Source organism: Halichoerus grypus, chromosome 1, assembly GCF_964656455.1.
Source record: "Halichoerus grypus chromosome 1, mHalGry1.hap1.1, whole genome shotgun sequence".
NCBI lineage: Eukaryota > Metazoa > Chordata > Mammalia > Carnivora > Phocidae > Halichoerus > Halichoerus grypus.
This window is the reverse complement of record NC_135712.1, coordinates 85671284-85691968: the sequence shown is the minus strand read 5'-3', so window position 1 is coordinate 85691968 and position 20685 is coordinate 85671284. Positions and strand designations below refer to the sequence as shown.

General features: G+C 37.6%; 1 protein-coding gene across 3 annotated transcripts in view; it reads left to right on the top strand.

Moving 5' to 3' along the window:
• Positions 1 to 842: 842 nt before the first annotated feature.
• Positions 843 to 20685, top strand: part of PIK3CA (phosphatidylinositol-4,5-bisphosphate 3-kinase catalytic subunit alpha) — an 87796-nt gene continuing 67953 nt past the window's right edge. Inside the window, exons 1-2 of one of the 3 annotated variants that reach the window (XM_078068962.1) lie at positions 843 to 1323; positions 11213 to 11404. The gene's annotated coding sequence lies outside the window, so the exon portion shown is untranslated. Of the gene's footprint in view, positions 1324 to 1552; positions 1572 to 11212; positions 11405 to 20685 lie in introns of those variants that run through there. The other 2 variants (XM_078068960.1, XM_078068967.1) reach the window with 2 other exon arrangements.

Sequence of the window (20685 nt, the reverse complement as noted above, 5' to 3'; positions counted from 1 at the left end):
TATTGCAGACTTCCAATCACGCTCCTGTGTCTTTTCAATACAATGAAAAACCACCAGGGGGAGAAACACTCAAAACACTGGACCCTTACTAGCCGGGATCTCAAAAGGCAACAGATCCCATTACTCTCAAAGAAAGGGGTGGAGGAGTGGGCTTCTGTGGCACGCAGCACCAAAACTTGAATCTAATCTACAGCTAAGATGGCTTTTCTGAAGTCTCCGTGCACTTCGGGCACTACACGAAAAAAGCTCTTCTTCTCAAGTCAGAATTGAATCCTACAAGCTGATTCAAATCTGAATTAAAAAGCATTGCAAAAGGTCTCCCCGGAGTGAGTCAAAGGATGGCAGAGGGTAATGGCAGTGTATTCCTCTTCCGATTTGGGCTGTAACTTAACTTTACATCGGCAGAAGGACGCGCAGCAACTATTCCTAAAATGCCTCCTTTCTAGTTCCATAACCAGTTTGGGTTAGCCACTGACAGCGGCGGTGAACCACCGGGGCCCCTTCTCTCGCCCCCAAACAAGAGGAAATCTCATTTCCTCTACGGGAGTGAAAGTGAAGCAACTCACTCGATCCCAATACTCCTATATCTCTACCTTAGCCTGCCTAGTTCCCGTGGAAACAGATACACAACACATATGCCGTCCTAGGATGACACAACAGTCTCACTGCTGCAAAAGACGGGGCATAAACCCAAGCTCCACAGAAAAGCACCCCTCCACCACCCGAACTTCGGGCGGAAAAGCAAGGCGCAGGCGCACTGGCACACTGTTACCCGATTTGCCCACTTCCCCCTCCCGGTCTCAGCAATTTCACTTCCCCTCCTTTGCACATCTGCTTCCGGGGTATTGTAGGCTCAGCCCCTCCTCAGCTCTAACCCTCCTCTGCCCGAGGAGGGGGGGAGTCGAGGGGGTGGGGAAGAGTTCGTTGTTTGTTTACACGATGTGAGCGGAAAAAGAGACCAATAAAGTTTATTCTGGAAACAAAAGGAAAAAAAACAGGGTGACAGAGAAAGGAGACGGGGGCGGGGGCGTGTGGCGGGGGCTAGAGAGGAGAGGGAGCTAGAAGGAGAAAGCGGCAGTTCCGGTGCCGCCGCTGCGGCCGCTGAGGTCTTGGGCTGCTGCTGCCGCGGCCGCTGGGGCTGGGGCCGCCGGCGAGGCAGGGCTCGGGCCCGGCCGGGCAGCTCCGGAGCGGCGGGGGAGAGGGGCCGGGAGGCGGGGGCCGTGCCGCCCGCTCTCCTCTCCCTCGGCGCCGCCGCCGCCGCCGCCGCCCGCGGGGCTGGGACCCGATGCGGTTAGAGCCGCGGAGCCTGGAGGAGCCCCGAGCGTGAGTAGAGCGCGGACCTGCCGGGAGCGGGCGCGGCCGGGATGGGAACGGGTCGGTGTGGGGGCCTCTCCGGCGCGCCCGTGGTATTGGGCGGGGGCTACCCACGGGTCGTCTCAGCGTCGGCCCGCGGCGGAGTTCGCCTGTGATCGCCGCTCCCTGTTCCCCGCCTGCCGCTGGCCTCACCCAGATGCAGAGGCGAGGGCTCGCCGCTTACTCTCCTTTCCCCCCTGGCTGCAGCCTCGCTCCAGGTTTCCTTCCTCTCTCGTTTTTTGGGATGGGGCGGCTGGAATCTGAGGAAGTGCACCCAGGGCCGCCGCCCCGGTCGCGGTAGCTCGGTCCCCCTCACCCTTGCACGCCCACCGGGCCCGCGGGTGGCGGGGCTGCCGCGAGCAGCGCGGCGTGAGGGACCCTGGCGGAGCCGCGAGCTGTTCCGTAGGGGCTGTCATGCCCCAGGACTCCGGCCCCGCCAGCCCGGCGACCCTGCGTTTGCCTCACGCTGAGTTTAAATCGCCCGGCTGGGGCAGGGAAGGAAAACCGCTCTCCCCACCCCGCAGTTCCCCTCCCACCCTTCCTCTCGAGGTTGTTTTTTTCCTTTTAACCGAGACAATCAAACCTATTGGATCTTCATTCATAGACCTGAGACATTGTCTCGTGATTTGTGTCTTTACTAAGTCTATTATGTGATGCCCGTTTCATAGCTCCTAAGTGGTTCAGAAAGGTAGGGTACGCCCAGGATTGGACTATGTAAACACCAGACGTTCAGCTTGTGTTTTGACCGCGGCTTGAGGGGTTTATTTTAGGATGCTAAAGGAATAGTGGTGATGGTGGCTAGTTCCCAGACTTAGGAATTGAAAGCCATTTTCTTAGATGTCAATAACTAGGGAACTGTTTACATAGCTATACGAAGGATAAGGGAGCGCAACAAGGGGGGCTTTGAGGAAAACAGCCCGCATATTCTTTAATGATAAGAGTTGTGATTTCGTTTTAGAAAAGCTTCCTCATTCCAGCGCCTTTGTGCACATTCGGTACATGGGTTTTCGAGATGATGTTTTGAATCTAGTTTGTGGGGCCTGGGATGAACCCCTCGAAAACTTGGGTAGATAAACTCCTGGTAACTCAAGTCGGATGATTTCAGTGGCCACATTTGAACCACTGCAGGCAGTATTGGTCGCATGCTTTCCTCCTTAGATAATAGATTCTCGGAGGTATTTGTTTACAAATTTGCTTTTATGCTGGATTGTGTGATGATGTTGAGAAAAGACCTGAAAAATACTTAAGATACCATGTTGCTAATTTAATTTAGATAAATCAGAATACTTTATGTCTTTATTAAGAGGCCCTTGAAGCAACTGCAGTGTAAGAATTTGTTAGTATGTCTGTGTATTTAAGTTTTAAGATTTTTTAACTGAAGTGTTGAATTCTGGTTGACAGCATAGATCTCTAGCTAAACATCACATGTTATGGAAAATTTCAATTATCAGATTAACTGTTCTGCAGTGTCATCAACCAAAATTATCTGAAGAGGGCCCAGTAGAGAGAAAGAGAGAGAGAGAGAGAGTGTGTGTGTGTGTGTGTGTGTGTGTGTGTTGGTGCTTGTTTTGTTTTTTAAGTTTTCTTGTCTCGTGTTTTGCAATGAAATCAAAATGTCATCCATAACTTTTTTCAAAAGTTTCTTGTGCATTTTTTATCTTTATAAAATTTCTTCACAAGATAGGTGATTGAAAGAAATGATAGCACATCATAATAGTAATAGCTCCGTGGAGGAAATAGCAAGAAAGTAAATGAATATTAACTTAATATCCAATTGACTGCGAGTATAAAGTTTGAAAGGCATTTCTCTCAGTTTTATTTGAAGAATTAAAAATGAACCACATGTAAATGCAGAACAGTGTTTTTATATAAAGTTTTTAAATTTTAAATAAATTGGATATAGCATGAAAGAGATGTCACTCGATACAATACTGTACTTGAACTGGAAGATTACTGCATGAATGTGTATATTCTCATGGGGCTGGATATATGTAAAAGGGAGACTGAAAGAACAGTGACTTTGCCTGGCTCTGTGTATGGAACAGTCCTTCTGGAGGCAGAGCTTCCTTCCTGTCAGGATAAGATCCTCTCCATCCCAAATAAGTAGTCCCTTAAAAACAAAACAAAACACCTAGGTTTATAAGTAAAATACTTGCTAAGAAGATAGATCATAATAACATTTTTCCTAAAACAGTTTGTGTGTAACTTTCCTGATTAGAGCCCTTTACTGAACAAAGAGTTTTAACATTTGTTGTTACCATTAAAGGGCATTTGCTCTGTTGATCTGTTTATTTGAAAAGAGCTAACTTAATCCCAGTTGATCTCTTTAGTAAGTAGAGTAGCATTAAAAGGATCAGTTCTCTATTTTATGATTTTAATATCTTGAATTCCAAGATAGGTGTGATTCTTTAAGTGAAATGTGTTCCTTAAGCATCATAAAAGATCTCATCTTTGGTAAAAATATTTATGATCTTTAAAATTGTGCACTTTTAGCAGCATAAATCATGGAATATTGTGGTTCATATTTTATTAGCAGTTATCAAGCTGTTTTCTTAAGTGTTGTCTTGAGTTACAGCACTCCTGTAGGCAGGCAGTATTACTATCTCTGAGAAATGACATTTTAATCTAAGGTCACAGGTGTTAGGTGACAGACTCATTGACAAAACCAGTGTTTTCTGACTCATTTTACTATATCAAGCTACCTCTAACCTGCTTCATCCTAAGTGCCAGAGAAGTTAATTACTTAAGATCACCTTTTTCTTTATTTCCAGTAATAAGTATATATTTTAAATTCCCTATATAGCTTAAACAGTAGTTTTCAATCCTGGCTACACATTAGAATCATCTAGTTAGCTTTTTTTTTAAGTACCAGTACCAGGGTCTCATTCCCAGAGATCCTGATGTAATTGGTCTGAGATAGGACCCAGACATCTGTGATTTGTTTGTTTGTTTTAAAGTTCCCCAGGTAATAGTAATAGATAAGATTATAAAGCCCTTTCTTTCAAGGACCTGTATGATTTGGTCCTTGCTTGTCTCTCTAGGTTCATTTCTCCTCCCACAGCTTCCTTGGCCTTTCCCTGATGTCTTGTGCAAGTGCTCTTCCTGAAATATTTGCGCACTCCATACCTCTTCCTTAACTAGCTGACTCCTACTCGTCTTTCATACCGCCTCCTTCGAAAAGTCTAGTCTGCGTTAGGTATCCCTGCTTCCTGTTCCCATAGCATCTTGTATTCCCACTGTCATAGCATTGACTCACTGCATTGTAATTGCCTATTTATTTGTTTGTATCCTCCACCAGGATATACATTCCATGAGAAGGATAGGGAATCCTTCTATTTTATACACAGTTGTATTCTTATTGCCAAGCACAGTAGCCAGTACATAATAGGCACTTATTAACTGAATAAATAAGTATATTGGCAACAGATTTCTTTACAACATGTAATAATTTACAAATACCAATTAAGTTTTTATTCCTGCCAAATACATTTAATATCTTTGGTCACTAAAAACGTATATCTCTGAACTTGACACGCATATAATTTCATTTGGAGGGTCAAGACATTATAAATTATGTATAAATTATACCAAGCATGACTCAACCCCAAACACACACACAAGCAAAAATAAGGATCATTATTATGCACAGAACTGCACTGAAAATCAGGAGACTTGAATTCAAATCCCAGTTTCACCAGAAGCATTAGGTCCTTAGGCAAGTCTCAATCTTTTTGGGCCTCTGTTTCCTCTTCTGTAACACAGAGAGATTGTACCAGGTGCTCTACATGCTCCTCAGTGGTCTAGCCTTAAAATCTTATGAGTAGTGGGGCGCCTGGGTGGCTCAGTCGTTAAGCATCTGCCTTCGGCTCAGGTCATGATCCCAGGGTCCTGGGATCGAGCCCTACATCGGGCTCCCTGCTCCGCGGGAAGCCTGCTTCTCCCTCTCCCACTCCTCCTGCTTGTGTTCCCTCTCTTGCTGTGTCTCTCTCTGTAAAATAAATAAATAAAATCTTTAAAAAAAAAAATAAATCTTATGAGTACTAAAAATACTGGCTTTGGAATCTGAAGCTCCTTGGTTCAGTACCTGGCTCTTACAGTTACTGGTAGGATTACTTTGGACAGATTTCCTAATCTGCATAATGGGAGTAATTACTATTCAGTAGAGTTGTTATTGTTGGAATTAAATGAAATATAGATCCAAGAGAGTTTTTGTCCTGTATTACTTAATAAATGTTCATTTCCTTTCCCCTTAGGAGGTGTTAGATCTCATGAGTGGACTTATCTGAGATAACAGAAAGACATAGTTAATGTAATCCTGTTTGCCACTTTGCTAACTCCTAGCATCACAGGTGTAACTAGGGGCCAAAACCACACTGGCTTTTAGTTTCATTTTTTTAGAACCCCATTGCACTGTCAAACACCCAGGTGTTAGCCTACTTGGGAAGTAATTGTGCCTAGAAGTTTCAACCATGACAGAATATCAAGTGCCAAGCTATCAATACATCTATAGTAAATAAAATGAAGGAGGCGAGAGTCTGGAAACCTTATACCATCTCCAAAGATAAGTGAAATCAGACCTGACCATTCCAAAAGGAGACAAATTAAAACTAAGGGTGATTTATAAAAGAAGACCCAGAAATTTTGGTGAACTCTCTGTTCACCAAAGCTTAAAATTCAGGGATCATTATTTAGGTATTTCTAGGAGATACAGAAAATATACCTTTGGTCAGGACCAAATCCATAAGATAAAATTGCTCTTGATGTCAGATAGCAATTTCAGATATCAACAGACTGAAATTATTGATATTTTTCTCTATTTGGGAGCCATGTTTTTAAATATGTAGTTATCTTAGCCTTTATTTAGTAATAGAGAGTAACCTTACATGCAGTGTAATAATACCTCTTTGCTGAAGTTTCTTTTTTTTTTTTTTAAGATTTTATTTATTTATTTGACAATGAAAGAGGGAACACAAGCAGGGGGAGTGGGAGAGGGAAAGCAGGCTTCCTGCTGAGCAGGGAGCCCAATGTGGGGCTTGATCCCAGGACCCTGGGATCATGACCTGAGCCGAAGGCAGACGCTTAACGACCGAGCCACCCAGGCGCCCCTCTTTGCTGAAGTTTCTTGATACCAATTTTATTTTTATATAAATCAAATTGGTGTGCCTGAGTTTTCCCTTAAGTTTATGTTTAAAGTGAATTTTAAGGCACCTGGGTAGCTCAGTCAGTTAAGCGTCTGCCTTCGGCTTAGGTCATGATCCCAGGATCCTGGGATTGAGTCCCACATGGGGTTCCCTGATCAACGGGGAGTCTGCTTCTCTCTCTCCCTTTGCCCCTCCCCCTTGCTCATGCTCTCTCTCTCTCAAAGAAATAAATAGAATCTTTAAAAAATTAAAAAAATAAAGTGAATTTTATTACCAACTATATTGGGGAAAAATACTATGATAAAAATTAAAAATTGGAGAGGAGAAACTAAAATGTTAGGGCATAAAAAAGAAATACTAATACTTAATACTTCACAGAGTGAAGTCTGAGGATTCGACTTGAAGGCTTGAGATTTCCATCACTGGGAAAGTTATTAAACCTTAGATATATCAATAATGTTTTATAGTTCTATCTTATTCACATTTAATACTTTATTAAGTAATACTGTGAACTGATTGATCCTTGTTAAGGAATTTTTAGGTGCTCTTTCTCCCTCTCCCCAAATACATAGTTTGGGGAGTTTAAAGTTAAAATGTGCCAATAAAGAATTTGTAAGTTTTTAATAAATATGGTAGCTTAGAGCTTTTTCAAGTTTAATATTTCTTAAGGTGAAGCTGTTATAGACCTCTGATATAGAGGGCTAAGGGACTAAATTCCAGTCCCAAACTGCTACTTTGTGTTTGTGTATGGGGAAGAAGAGGCAGATGTATCAAATTTTTGCCTCTTTTCTCTTCATTGATAGGACAGGAATTGTATTATGTTGCTTGCTAAGTAACTTATATGATTAATGAGATAATTTAAGTGATCCCAAATTACATAAAATTAATAAGGAAGAATATATTCATACTAATCATTATTCTAAGTTTATATCTACTACAAGAATAACATATTTCATATTTAGCCTAACAATTACTCATTTCTTCTATATTATTTTAGTAGCTATCTTGATAATTTATCAAAATTGTCATTTATTAGAAATTTTTAGTAACTCTTACCATATACTTGCAATTGTTACGAAGGAGTCTTTGTATCAAAGCCAGCATTACCATTTGAAATAAAGGTGGGATTAAAAAAAATAGTGAGAATTCTTACAGATCCTACCTAACTGGTACAGTTCAGATTTTATTTTATTTTATTTATTTATTTGACACAGAGAGAGACAGCGAGAGAGGGAACACAAGCAGGGGGAGTGGGAGAAGAAGGAGGCTTCCTGCCGAGCAGGGAGCCAGATGCGGGGCTCGATCCCAGGACCCTGGGATCATGGCCTAAGCTGAAGGCAGACGCTTAACAACTGAGCCACCCAGGTGCCCCCAGATTTTAAATATTTATGTAGTGGAAGTCAAAAAAGTCAGTGTTGTGATTTGAAAAAAAGCTGCAACAGGATAGAATCATATACTCTGATCATAATTTCTCTTGCCAAACTCAATACTAACTCAGGAGTTAGTAAGACTCAATGGGGAGATGCATCTTACAAAGTTCTATAGAAATTTAAAACAATATTATAAAGATAATTTTAAGCATAAATTTTTTAACAGGAAGAAACCATGTTCATTCTTGTTATCTTCAGTACCTAGCATAGTGCCTAAAAGTAAGTGGCCAATATGCGTTGATACTTTTGCAGTAGAATCATAATTGAGAATCAAAATAATTTTCTTATCTTTTATCAGTGTGTAGTTATATACTTTAAACTATCTGAAAAGTAGGTAAATTGCTCTGGGCCAATCTTAGTTGATCATTTATTGAGTACAGACCTGAAGTATATCAGAAACACTTTTCTGTAAGTTGTTAACTTGTTAACTAGTTGCATATTTCTATTGCTATTTGGAGATATTTTTAACAAAGATTAATAGGTTAAGGAGAGGCTGTGTGCTATGGTGAAAAGAACATTGGATTAGAAATCTAAAATCTGAATTCCACATTAAACTATTAACTGTTTGGTTTTAGTACCAAACTGGTAACTTGGCTTAACCGCCTGGGTGGCTCAGTTGGTTAAGCATCTGCCTTAGGCTCAGTCATGATTCCCAGGGTCCTGCTCAGCGGGGAGCCTGCTTCTCTCTCTCTCTCTCCCTCTGCCTCTCCCCCAGCTTGTGCACGCACTCTCTCTCACTCTCTCTCAAATAAATAAAAAATAAAATCTTTAAAAAAATAAAATGAAGTCTATTTTTTATTTCAGGGAAAAGTAAGTAAGCCATTCCCTAAAAAGTGAAGACAGTCTGTATCAGTTTGTTGTATTTTCAGAAACTAAAATCTTTTTGTCTGCCTGTTTATAAATTTTTACATATTTGAAGTTCCTTGTGTGAAATTCTGTGGCATAGACAAGCTGCCATCAGAAAAGAATGGACTGGAAAGATTTTTTTTTTCTTTCTGAAACCATCAGTGACTTTGGAGAATCAAACTTACTGCCTGCATGGCCATTTTGGTTACTGGCACTGAGAACAGTTGAATGACTGACAATTCAGTGACATTCATGACAACAAGCATTGAGAGTAGGTCATCCATTTGCACACCAGTTGCCAGGGTTATGAAGGCCAGCAAACCTGTCACAGCACCCTTAATAGCCACTGGTCACCATCCTTACTTGTTAAAGACTTCTAGGAAAGTATGTTCCACAATTTCCTTTGGTGACCCATCCCACTAGATGGTTTTCAGAAAATGTGTTCTGATTTTAGGAATATAATTCCAGAGGCACAGTAAGCCTCTTTTTTTTTAGATCTATCCTTTTTGTGCAGACAAATATAAGGAAAGATGACAAAAATCATTGTTCTTGATTGGGAAGCATTGGTATTTATGCTACTGATTTGTTGTTTCTGTAAATATTCAAATTACTCACCTATAGGGTTTGAATATTTTTTAACCGGCAAACTGTTCAAATTATGAGATATTAGTGTTTTGTTTTTTTTAAAGATTTTTATTTATTTGTTAGAGAAAGCACGAGCGAGGCAGAGGGAGAGGGAAAAGCAGACTCTACGCTGGGTAGGGAGCCTGATGCGGGCTCGATCCCAGGACCCCGAGATCATGACCTGAGCCGAAGGCAGACACTTAACTGACTGAGCCACCCAGGTGCCCCTATTGAGAGTTATTTTGAGTATGTACTCATTTTTCAACAAAGCTAAGCGCATTTCTGTGGCTTATCTTTCTTTAGAGATCGTACTTTTCCAAGTACTTTTCTGATGGACTTATTTCAGGTCTAGACCTGAAAGTACTATTGCATTTTGAAACAATTAATTGCCTCTAGCTTAAAAGTGAGTGAAGAGTGTGTGTGTGTGTGTTTTCTTTAGGAGGTTAGCTTCTTGGCAGGTGCAAAAATTAAAATCTTGGAGTTTTTTGCTAAATAAGCTACTATTCTGTGAATATAGATTTGTAGAGCACATCATCAAATATAAAGCATCATTAATGGGAAAAATTGTGGGGGAAAAGATTGAAATTAGGACTACTAAAGGCCAATCTGAAATCAAACCATATATGACAGAACTGTGTTTCATACTGTCATTTTTTACTTATCATAAATATTAATAGTAACATCATTTTAAAGTTATTTTCCATATGAACATTTTCTTAAAATCTAATGGCTGTTATTTGCATTTGAGACTCCAATAGGCAGCATCTTAATATATTTATGAAAGAGATATTTGTATTTTTTCTCTAACTATATAGCAGTTGTAAAAGTTGAACATGACTTTTCCAAAGCAGCTTCTATACTTGATAATTATAATGGTAGTAACACTCAAAGTAGTTTGGAATATTAGTAATATAGTAACACTATAAAATTAGTGTGGAGACTGGTTGGTTGTTTTCTCTTCACTAAAAATGACCAAATTTCAAGTTTCTTAGTGATATTATGGGGCTCCAGATTTCTTCAAAATCACTTTGAATAATTTTGACTAATTCTTTGCAATAAAAGGCAACATTTTTTACAGCCATGTTATGTTCACAGGCACTATTAATGTGTAGCTAAATGTATCTACTAATGTACAACTACTAAAGCACAGCAAACATATCATGCTGTGATCTTTTTTGTTGAGTATAAAAATCAGGCATATAAATTAGTACATTTCTCTTGCAAATAATCTTTTTCCCAACCAAAATGAGGGTAAGTAATTTGACAATAGGACAGAGTATTTGAAGTTAGGACAGTCTTAGAATATCCACAAAATATGGTCAGTGTACTTAGGCTTCTTTAATTTTCTTTTCTTTCTTCAAAATATATGTCATAATGGTTAAGAACATGTGCTATGGAGCCATACTATTGAGATTAGTAGTTTTGTAGCTTAGGGCAAGTTATTTAACCTGTCTGGGTTAAATATTCTCTGGGTTAATACACATTTCCTTGTTTGTAAAAGAGGGATGATAACAGTACCTACATCATAACATTGTAATGAGGATTAAGTGACTAATACGTTAAAGCATTTAGAACAGTGCCTAGCATGTAGTAAGCACTCAGTAAATATTTATAGGCTCCTTGAGAGCACAAACTATGTCATATTCATCAATTTATTTGGGGGCTTTAACATTATGTAGTGAATTGAATTTTGTCCATTCTGAGGATTTACTAATGGATCCAGTCTCTGGAGAGTGAACAATAAAGGTTGCCTTCTAACAAGTTTCTTGATCACTGCTTGCTTTTTGTTCTGTTACAACTCTTAAAATTTCATTCTAGCTCTAGGAACCTGAATTCTGTTTCATACCTACTCCTAAGAGAAGTCAGCCTATGGAGATTTAGCTTGAGACGAATGAGGTTTTGATGGACGGAAGCTACCAAGTAAATGGATGTACATTTTTCACATCTAGTCTGATCTTCTTATGGATTATTTTTCCCTGTGAATTCCTGGAATCTCAGAATCCCCAGCAGGTATCTTAATAGCACTCTGCCATTGAAGCAGTACTTGTTTCAAGCTACTAGGCATTTCTTTTCCCTGTCCTCCATGTACTAAAGACCATAGTTGTGTCATATTGTCACATATTCCCTATGTTACATGGCTTTTATAGAAGTCTCGTCATGTTTTAAAGCTGCTTGTATCTCACCCATTACACTTGTTATGTGTATCAAAATCTACACAAAAAGAGTAAATACTGTATGTAATATACTCTTTTGTATATGATTTTGATACCCAGTTTACACTCATTGGAAATTGTATAAAACTAGAAGTCATTTATGTGAAAATAAGGAAGGCAACCATGTGTTTTGATTTTTCCATGAGTTTAGTCTCTAATTCTTTGCCTTTAATTACTAAGTTACCTATATAGCATCATTGATACAAGTTTTTGCAGCAGCATCTCGTTGGCACCTTACATAAATGAGACAGACTGGTAGTTCATATTTAAATTTTTGGTAAATATAAGTGTTTGTTTTCTCACCTCCTACTTTTTAGCAATTTAGACTTCTCTTGATGGTCCCACACCGTAACTTATTCTTCTCAATCTGATGACCCCATCACCTGTATCTCTCATACCAGATTGATAGTAACAATAAAATCCATGTACTTTTTAAAACTATATATATATCATTATTATTATTAATTTATATGGAGATTGCTTTAGAAAGGATCTATAGTTTGGGCACAGTTATTCAAAATTTTCATTTTTACTTTTTAAAGAATCATTAAGCATACTTCTAAACCTTTTTTATACTTGTAAAACTCTATAGAATTTAATCTCTTTTAAGGAATGGTATGTGCAATGAAAAAAACAAAAACTAAATAAAACACGGCAATGGACTGCTCTAGTACTGACCAAGAGTTTATTGCCGTGCTATGTGGTTATGATTAACCTAGGCATTGAAGTTAAGAATTAACTACTTATTTTAAAATGGCATCATGGAGAGTCATAGCTGACAACCTGCGTGAGAAAATTTCCTTGATTTCCTAAATGTATACTTGGAGTTACCTCAGACCCAAACTTTAACATCATGAATCTGGGAAAGAGGAATATTATGGACTTTGTATATGTTATCTCCCTTAGTCCTCACAACAGCACTTCCGTACACGTGTAATCTCTCCACTACACACAGTAGGAAACTAAAGTTCCACATCTAATCAGTACAGTGGAGTCTCATCACACTTAATTTACATGAATTCAACTATGTACACTCAGCCAAAAGTAAAATCATGACAAAAGTAATCATTTAAATATGCAGTCACATCCCACTACTGAGCTTTTGTTTCAGAATAGACATGAGATTAAAGATGTGAATCTCTGTCACCTCAACTGATCTCAGTGGGTAGTGAACATCTCAGTGTTGAGTGTGATTCTGTTAGTCATATGTAATGTTCATACAACATGGCTTCTAATGCCAAACCTGTAGTGCTTAACCAAAGAAACAGCAATTTATTCCAGTGCTGGAAGAGAAACTGCTGTTTTAGACTTGCTGAGCAATTGTGTTGATTTGCAAGATGACCTGCAGATATGGCCACAGCAAACCACCACCTATACATGTGCATCCTCTCTGGAACATACATACCTCATCTGGTACCTCTCTGGTACATGCATAAACCCACACCCTTTTAAATACATATTTTATATATTGCACATATAATTTTATTACATGTTCTAGATTGCTGTAAATATATTTTATCTTTATGCAAAATGTTTCTGTACAAGGTGGTATACAAAAAATGTGTCCATTGTAATTTATGGGTGATTTAAGAGATTTTTCAAGGAAAATTTTGACTCTGTACATCCAGACTGTGTATTGTTTGCCACTAAATACCCAGGGTCTAGCACACTGCTAAGCACAAGTTTATTGCATCACTGGGAAAAAAATCTTTAATACTTAGCTACTTATTTTTTATATATAAATATACATGCAGTGATCATATTTTCTCAGCTCAAATTTTGAAGCTTTTGAAAAATCTGCTTCATACCCCAGATGAATTAGTCTTAAGTAATTTTAGAACAGTATGGAAATAGAATATTAGAAATTACAGCTATCTCACAACATCTGGTCCTGATGTGACCACTGGACTTAGCGTTATGTTTCTTTCCTTTCTCCCATCCCTTCTTTTATATGTATATGGATGGATTTGCTAAAGGAAACTCAGCCATACTATGCAGAATTATTTTATGAAAACTCTGAGTAGGTTTCTGCTAACTCTTGAACCTAGAGAAATGGAAAAACTAAAAGATAGGACATATAAATAAGGGGACAGATCTACATGTTACTCTAACCTCTTTATGTAATACTCATTCCCTTTGTACAGACACCCACTTTTTGAATGTCCTGTCTGATCTGTGCAGGAAGGTAGAACTTCCCCTAGAGCCTTGGAAAGAGAAGAGTGTAACCTGCGCTGCCATGTGCCAATCTTTCTAGCTGGCCAGAAGATAAGACTACTGGGCCAAGAAGACATGATCTCTCTCACACTGGGGGAGAAGAAAGGGTTGGCGCAGTGAAATGGGACATTTGCTTATAATTCTAGATCAGAACCAGAATATCTAACCTGTCTGCCAACCACATGACCCTGAACAAGCCACTTAGGTTTTATGAGCCTGGAGAGTTGTCACTAGATGGCTAGTGACTAAAAGAGATATTTCCAGGGTGCTGTGTCCCAGAAGTGAGCTTGTGCAAACTTTAAGAATGTAGAACTCAAATAGCAGCTATGAATAAGATAGAAATAAAAATAATTCAACAGTACATTAAGTCTTCTTTACAATTATCAAGCATCTAAGAATGCAAAGATGGCTAAATATGAAATTTTATAATGCATAGGTCAATGAATCTGATAAGGAAAATAAACATATCAGCAAACATGGAAAAGAAATTAATAATTTCCTTTTGTCTCTTTAAAAGCCAGGAATGAAGAGAAATTTCCCTAACAAAACATATCAAAATAAAAGCTAAAATAATAATTGATGGTGAAACACTAGAGAAGCAACGACTATTAAAAACTCAGAAACCCATTATCACTACATTATTATATTAACATTTTTCAGGAAGTTCTGACCAATATAGTAAGACATGAATTAGAACAAAGAGGACTAAATACTGAAAAACTGCACAATCCCATTTTTGGTGTGGTATGATTACATTCCAGGAAAACCAAGAGTCAACTGAGAAGTTATTACAACTAATAAGAATATAGAGTAACTAGATTTAAGGCAAATACTTTAAATTCAGTAGTTCACTTTTATAATAGCAGTAGTCATTTAGAAAGTATGGTAGAGGGGCGCCTGGGTGGCTCAGAGTCCGGGGGTTGAGTCCCGCATCAGGCTCCTTGCTCCACAGGGAACCTGGTGCTCCCTCTGCCTGCTGCAGCTCCCCCTGCTTGTGCTCACTCTCTCTCTCTCTGACAAATAAATAAATAAAATCTTTTAAAAAAGAAGAAACTGAAAACTACTGGGATACAGGCGGGGCGGGGGGGCTGTGCAGGGAGAAGAATATCGTGTGCCTGAATGGGAAGTCCCAACTATTACAAATACCCATTTTTCTCAAGTTAACTTACAGCTTCAGCAGAATTCTGATTTTTTAAAAATGTGTTTGAGAAATTAATATGATTCTTAGTTTTGTCCAAGAGACTAAAGAGGAAAAAAGTGAGATAAGTGAAAAACCAAGAACAGTGACAGAGAACTAACCACTATAGCCCTAATAGATAACAGAACATACTATAAAACTATAATAAACAAAAGAGTTGGATACTGACATAGCATTGATAGTAAAGTTGGTAAAAGAGTCGAGATCTCAAAAATAGATATGCTAAATATAATAAAGGAATTCTCGGAAATTAGTAGAAAAAGGAAGACATTCAGTGCATGTTTTTGAGAGTGTTAAATAGTGTTCAAAATAAGTTTGAATCTTTATGTCATCTTATATACCAAAATAAATTCCAGGTAAATTGAAGAGTTAAATGAAATAGAGTAAATATCCTTATGCTAGTCTCATAAGATACTTATGTGGATGGGGGAATACCTTCCAAACTTTAAAGAACTGCCTGCCGCATGAAGGACTCATGAAGGGAAGTTGATTACATTTGACTCAGAACATTGACATTTATTATGTCCTTTTCTCCCACCCCCCTTCCCCCAGTACTAATGAACAAACTGAAGATGTGCAGAGCAGGATTAGAAATTTGTAAATATGTAGCAGAGAGGTTTTCTCTAGTTTATTTATTTGGATCAAACCATTTTATTGGGGGGCTTCAGGGAAGGAAGGGTTGAGGGGCTGGGAGACCAATGAGATCTCATGCACTGGGCCAGGCTGAGATCTCCCCAGCTTCACAGTTGCAGAAAGCGAAATGTTTATCTTTAAATTTTAAGGTCTTTCTACAAATGCTTTCAAAAGCACCAATTCGTTGTACATGAATGAGCAAAGAACTTGAGAAAACAGGTTCATTTACTAAAGTGAAAATAAAAGCAAATGGGAAAATGTTTCTCCCTGACAGATAATCAAAGAAGGGAAACTTTAAGAAGTAGTGATATATTTTTACTTTTTGAGTTAGCAAGAAATTTTTTCTAATGGTTTTGTTGCTGATGAAGGTACCATGAAATGTGCTCGTTCATATATTTCTTATTGGCAGTCTAAACTGATAGAACCCTTTTGGAAAGCAAGTCAGGAATTTTTGTGCCTTTAAAATTAACATACCTTGTGATCCCATAATTTCATTTGCAGCATTATATATAACAATGAAAAATTTAAAACAGCTTAAGTATTCTATAAGTAAACTGCTATATCTCCCATAGAAATAGGTGGTATAGAACACTATTGTTTATGAAGAATTTACAGTAGTTTGAGGAAATGTTTTTGAAGTGAAAGCAAGATAAAAATCATTATACTATAGGGGCGCCTGGGTGGCTCAGTCATTAAGCGTCCTGGGATCGAGCCCCGCATCAAGCTCTCTGCTCCGTGGGAAGCCTGCTTCTTCTTCTCCCACTCCCCCTGCTTGTGTTCCCTCTCTCGCTGTGTCTCTCTGTCAAATAAATAAATAAAATCTTAAAAAAAAAAAATCATTATACTATATGAGCACAACTATATAAACCAAAGAAACAAACTAAAATATTCGTAGAAAAAAAGCCGTAAGAGAGAACATCATAAAGGGTAGCAATGGTTGTCTCAGATGTGTTTTTCACTGTTTTGTTTTCTTTGTTCATCCATACACTGTTGCATTTTAAGTAGGCACAGAGCACAGTCCTGGATCTTAATAGACACTTCAGTCAGTATTTAAGTGAATGAATTTCTATAATAAGCATGAGTTACTTTTACATTAAAAGAAATATGAAAACAATCCACATCTAAGTTAAGAAAAGGAGAAGTGTGGGAAGTGCTCTAGAAAGGAACCTGATTAATAATATCTTACACTTAGATTTCCAGTTTTCAAAATGTTTTCACAATTCTATTTCATATGATCCTTTTAATAATATCATTACTTGCTAAGTTAGAAATTTCTGTTAACCTTTATTCTATCCTGCCTGAACTACCAAATTGACTAATCACCAAATCTTGGGTATTTCTTTATTGGAGAAATGTCTTTTGATTTCATTTTCACCTCTTCTCATAGTCACTGCCTTATTTTAGTTCTTTCGTGTTTCACTGAAGTACCCTGACTAGTCTCTCCACTTTTCTTTTACTTTCCACACTGCTGCCAAAATTATCAGACATGTAAATAACTAGCAGAATTTCATAAATGTGCTATAATAAATAGATTCTGTGGAAGAGAACAGGGGAGAGATTGACACTGCTTCCACACTGTTGCCAAAATATCACTCATCCTAAAATACAAAATTGATCTGCTTAAAGCTTGGTAATTCCTTGTGGCCTACATTGCTGCTTCTCAAGCTTTGGGTGTCATCAGGGGGATTTGTTACAATGTAAATTATCTCAGACTCTAAAAAATCTGATTCAGTGCCTTTGTGGGCCTGAGAACATGCATTTTAACAAGGCTTCCTACTCTTGGTCCTTTACATGTGATCCCAGGACAGAATTTTGAGGAACAATGATCTTGGAATAAAGTGCTATCTCATTAATTTACAATCATTATCACAGTTTGGCACCAGCCTACTTTCCTGTATGGAGTTTCTATACTTTCCCTCACTGAACACTTTGCAATCTAGCCATTGTGAACTGCCTCAAACCCACCTAGGCCTTTCTGAACTTCTGTACTCACCATGCTTGTGCTGTTTCTGCTGCTCAGAGCCCCTATCGCGGTGGCTGCTCCTACCCAATAACTTCGTGACCTGACCCACTGTCTTGAGCTTCTGTGTAATGTGCATTAAGTATTCCTGGACCCACTCTCCTAAACCAGAGTCAATCTCTCCCTCCTCTGTTTTTCATAGCCTCTGTTTCTTACAGCACATACACACTGTACTAAGTTTTTCTTGCTTATTTGCACATCTGTCTTCCTTCATAGATTATAAGCCTTTTGAAGTCAGGGATGTCATTTTATTTATCTTGTACCTCTAGCATAAGCCTGGTCCATAATAACTGCTTAATAAATGTGTGTCATATAATTAACAATCCAATGAAGAAGACAGGGAAGGAGTGATTAGTCCCATTTTTCAGTGAGGAAAATGAGGTCTTAAAAAGTTAAGTGTTTGCTTACTGTTACCCAGCTTGTAAGTATAGACTTGAGATTCACACACCCAAGATACCTGGCTTCTTTTCTGTTTTGGTCCTTACAGTTAAGGTAGACTGTCACAGTAAAATTACACACAAACACACCCCCTTTTTAGCTCCCTCCACTCATTTATCAGTTGATTATGTTTGGGGCAGAAGGCATTTTAATAAACTTTCTCATCATATTCATTCTTTATAAAATAAAACCTATTCCTCCAGAGCAAGAACTGATTACTAGATATTAAACTGTTTGTCTTTCAGTTTCACATCCAACCTCCTGTGCTCTACTTTGTGATGCTTACTTGTATCCCTTGCAGAAACCATATTATAGTACATAATGGGGTTTCCACAAATGCTGGTTTAATTAAATTCAGCTGACATTTATGCAGGTAACATTTTATTCTGTAACAGTTAAGACAAAAAGCTATATATGTCTAAGTATTCAAGTAGGTTTCCAGCATATTTTTTAAAGCTCCATTTTCATAGTTTAAATGTGTTTAGCCTTACTATAGACTTCAGTCTTAAGGTGTTGATGGAAATCAACCACCAGCTGCAAAGTTCAGATCCAGTATGCCATAGAATACATGTATCTATGGCTTGAACCAAATGTTAGCAATGAAATACTTAGTAGCAACTGTTCTTTTAAAAGAAACATTTTAGATAATTAGAGTCATCTTGTAATATCCTTATACCCAGCTGTCAGCTTTTTACTCTTTCTGCCAATATTTCTGGAACTGAAATCAAGAAAATGGAAATTAGGGTACCATACTTTGAAATACATTAAACACTTGAAAAACTGTTATATCTTATAAAGATTTCCAAATAGAGTTCCTCAGTCAGTGTCTCAAAGATATTTATAAAAAACAAATATCTATAATAACCCCAATATTAAGCTGAAATATGCATTGGTAAATAATAGGAGCATTTGAGAATTGAAAAATTCCCTCTGTGAATAGCCACTGGACTTGAAGATAATTAAAGTAAATTTGAGCATTTTAATTTCACTTTGAAATTTTGTTGTTTCTTAATTTTGTTACCATGTTTAATCAGCATCACAGTATCCTTCCATTCTCCCTTTCTTTAGCTTTTGTCATCTTTCTACTTTGAACATACTCAAATCTCCATTTTCTATCACATCAACTTTCAGTAATAGTCCTGATTCCACACAATGTTAGACAATGATACTACTCCATTTTTCCTTTCAAGTCTTCTACCCTTTCACCACATACTATATAATTTTTACATTGTCAAGTAATGGTAACATTTATATTCTGTATTATAACCATGCTTTAACCCGCTTATGTTTTGACTATAGGTAGATTTTAATAGTTGAAACAAATACTATTTACATGAATATGATTATGTAAAAATGTTTTATGCCACAACTAAGTAGAACACTAGGATTAGATTTCTTTCTCTGTGTTCAACATCATGAACCATACAAAGAATATTTTTAGCATTTCAGTCACATGGTTCCTCTTTTCATACGCTCTACAAATTGCTCAAAATTGTGCTGTTTTGTTTCACATTTTGAGCACGATTTTATTGTATATTTGGGGGGCTTTTCCCTAAAGTTTCCAGTTGCCTTTTTTTCTATTGTGAAAATAATCATATACATTCTTCATATATGTGTCTTTAATACTACGTAACTTCTCAATTCCTTTATCTGCTGCTTAGAGCCAGTTGTATTCTTTGTCCTGAATATTTTTTACTTGGGCCATATAGATTTCATCTGCTAGCTTGGGTTTATTACTTCTTACAATTGATAAAACTTTACTCTAGAATTACTTTTTCTTATTATTTATATTGTTTGGTCACTGGGTCAGTTCCACCATTTCTGTATAGGATATTTTCCTCTTTCTTGACCTCCATCTTTGGTTGGCTAGAGTAATAAATCAGGTGCCTCGGAATCAGTTCATGGAAGTAAAACCCATGGAAATACCTTTATTTTTTCTTTACACATGATATTTGCTGAGTATAGAAATCCTGGTCAAATTATTTTCCAACAGACTTTAATTACTGCAGAGTTTTTCACTACTGATTATTTTTTAGTTTAATTCCAGTGTAGTTAACATACAGTGTTATATTAGTTTGAGGTGTACAGTATTCACTACTGTTACTATTGATGAGAAGAGTGTTGCCAGTCAGATAATTGTTCCTTTACATATTACCTATTTTCCCCTGTGAATGCTTTTAGGCTTTTATCTTTATCTTTTTTGTCTAGTATGGAGGGTTTTGGTTGGTTGTTTTTTTTTTTTACATTAATCCGCTCAGTTGTCTCTTTTAATCTAAACATGAAAGTCTCTCCAGCTCAGATGCTTTTTATTTCTTTAATTTTCTTTCTCCATTTTTCTCTTATTTCTTCTGGAATAATAAATGTTTGGTTGTTGGACCTCTGACTCATCTTATATATCTGTTTAATTTTCAATATATTTCTTTTTGCTCTGTGTTTTAGCAGTTTTTTTTTTTAGTTAAAATCCAGTAGGTGAAATATATCACTTAATTTACCTTTTATTATGAATAAAGATGTGTAATTATCATCTGTTTTTTGGTCACTTACATTTCTTTTTCTATGAACTCTCAGTTCATAT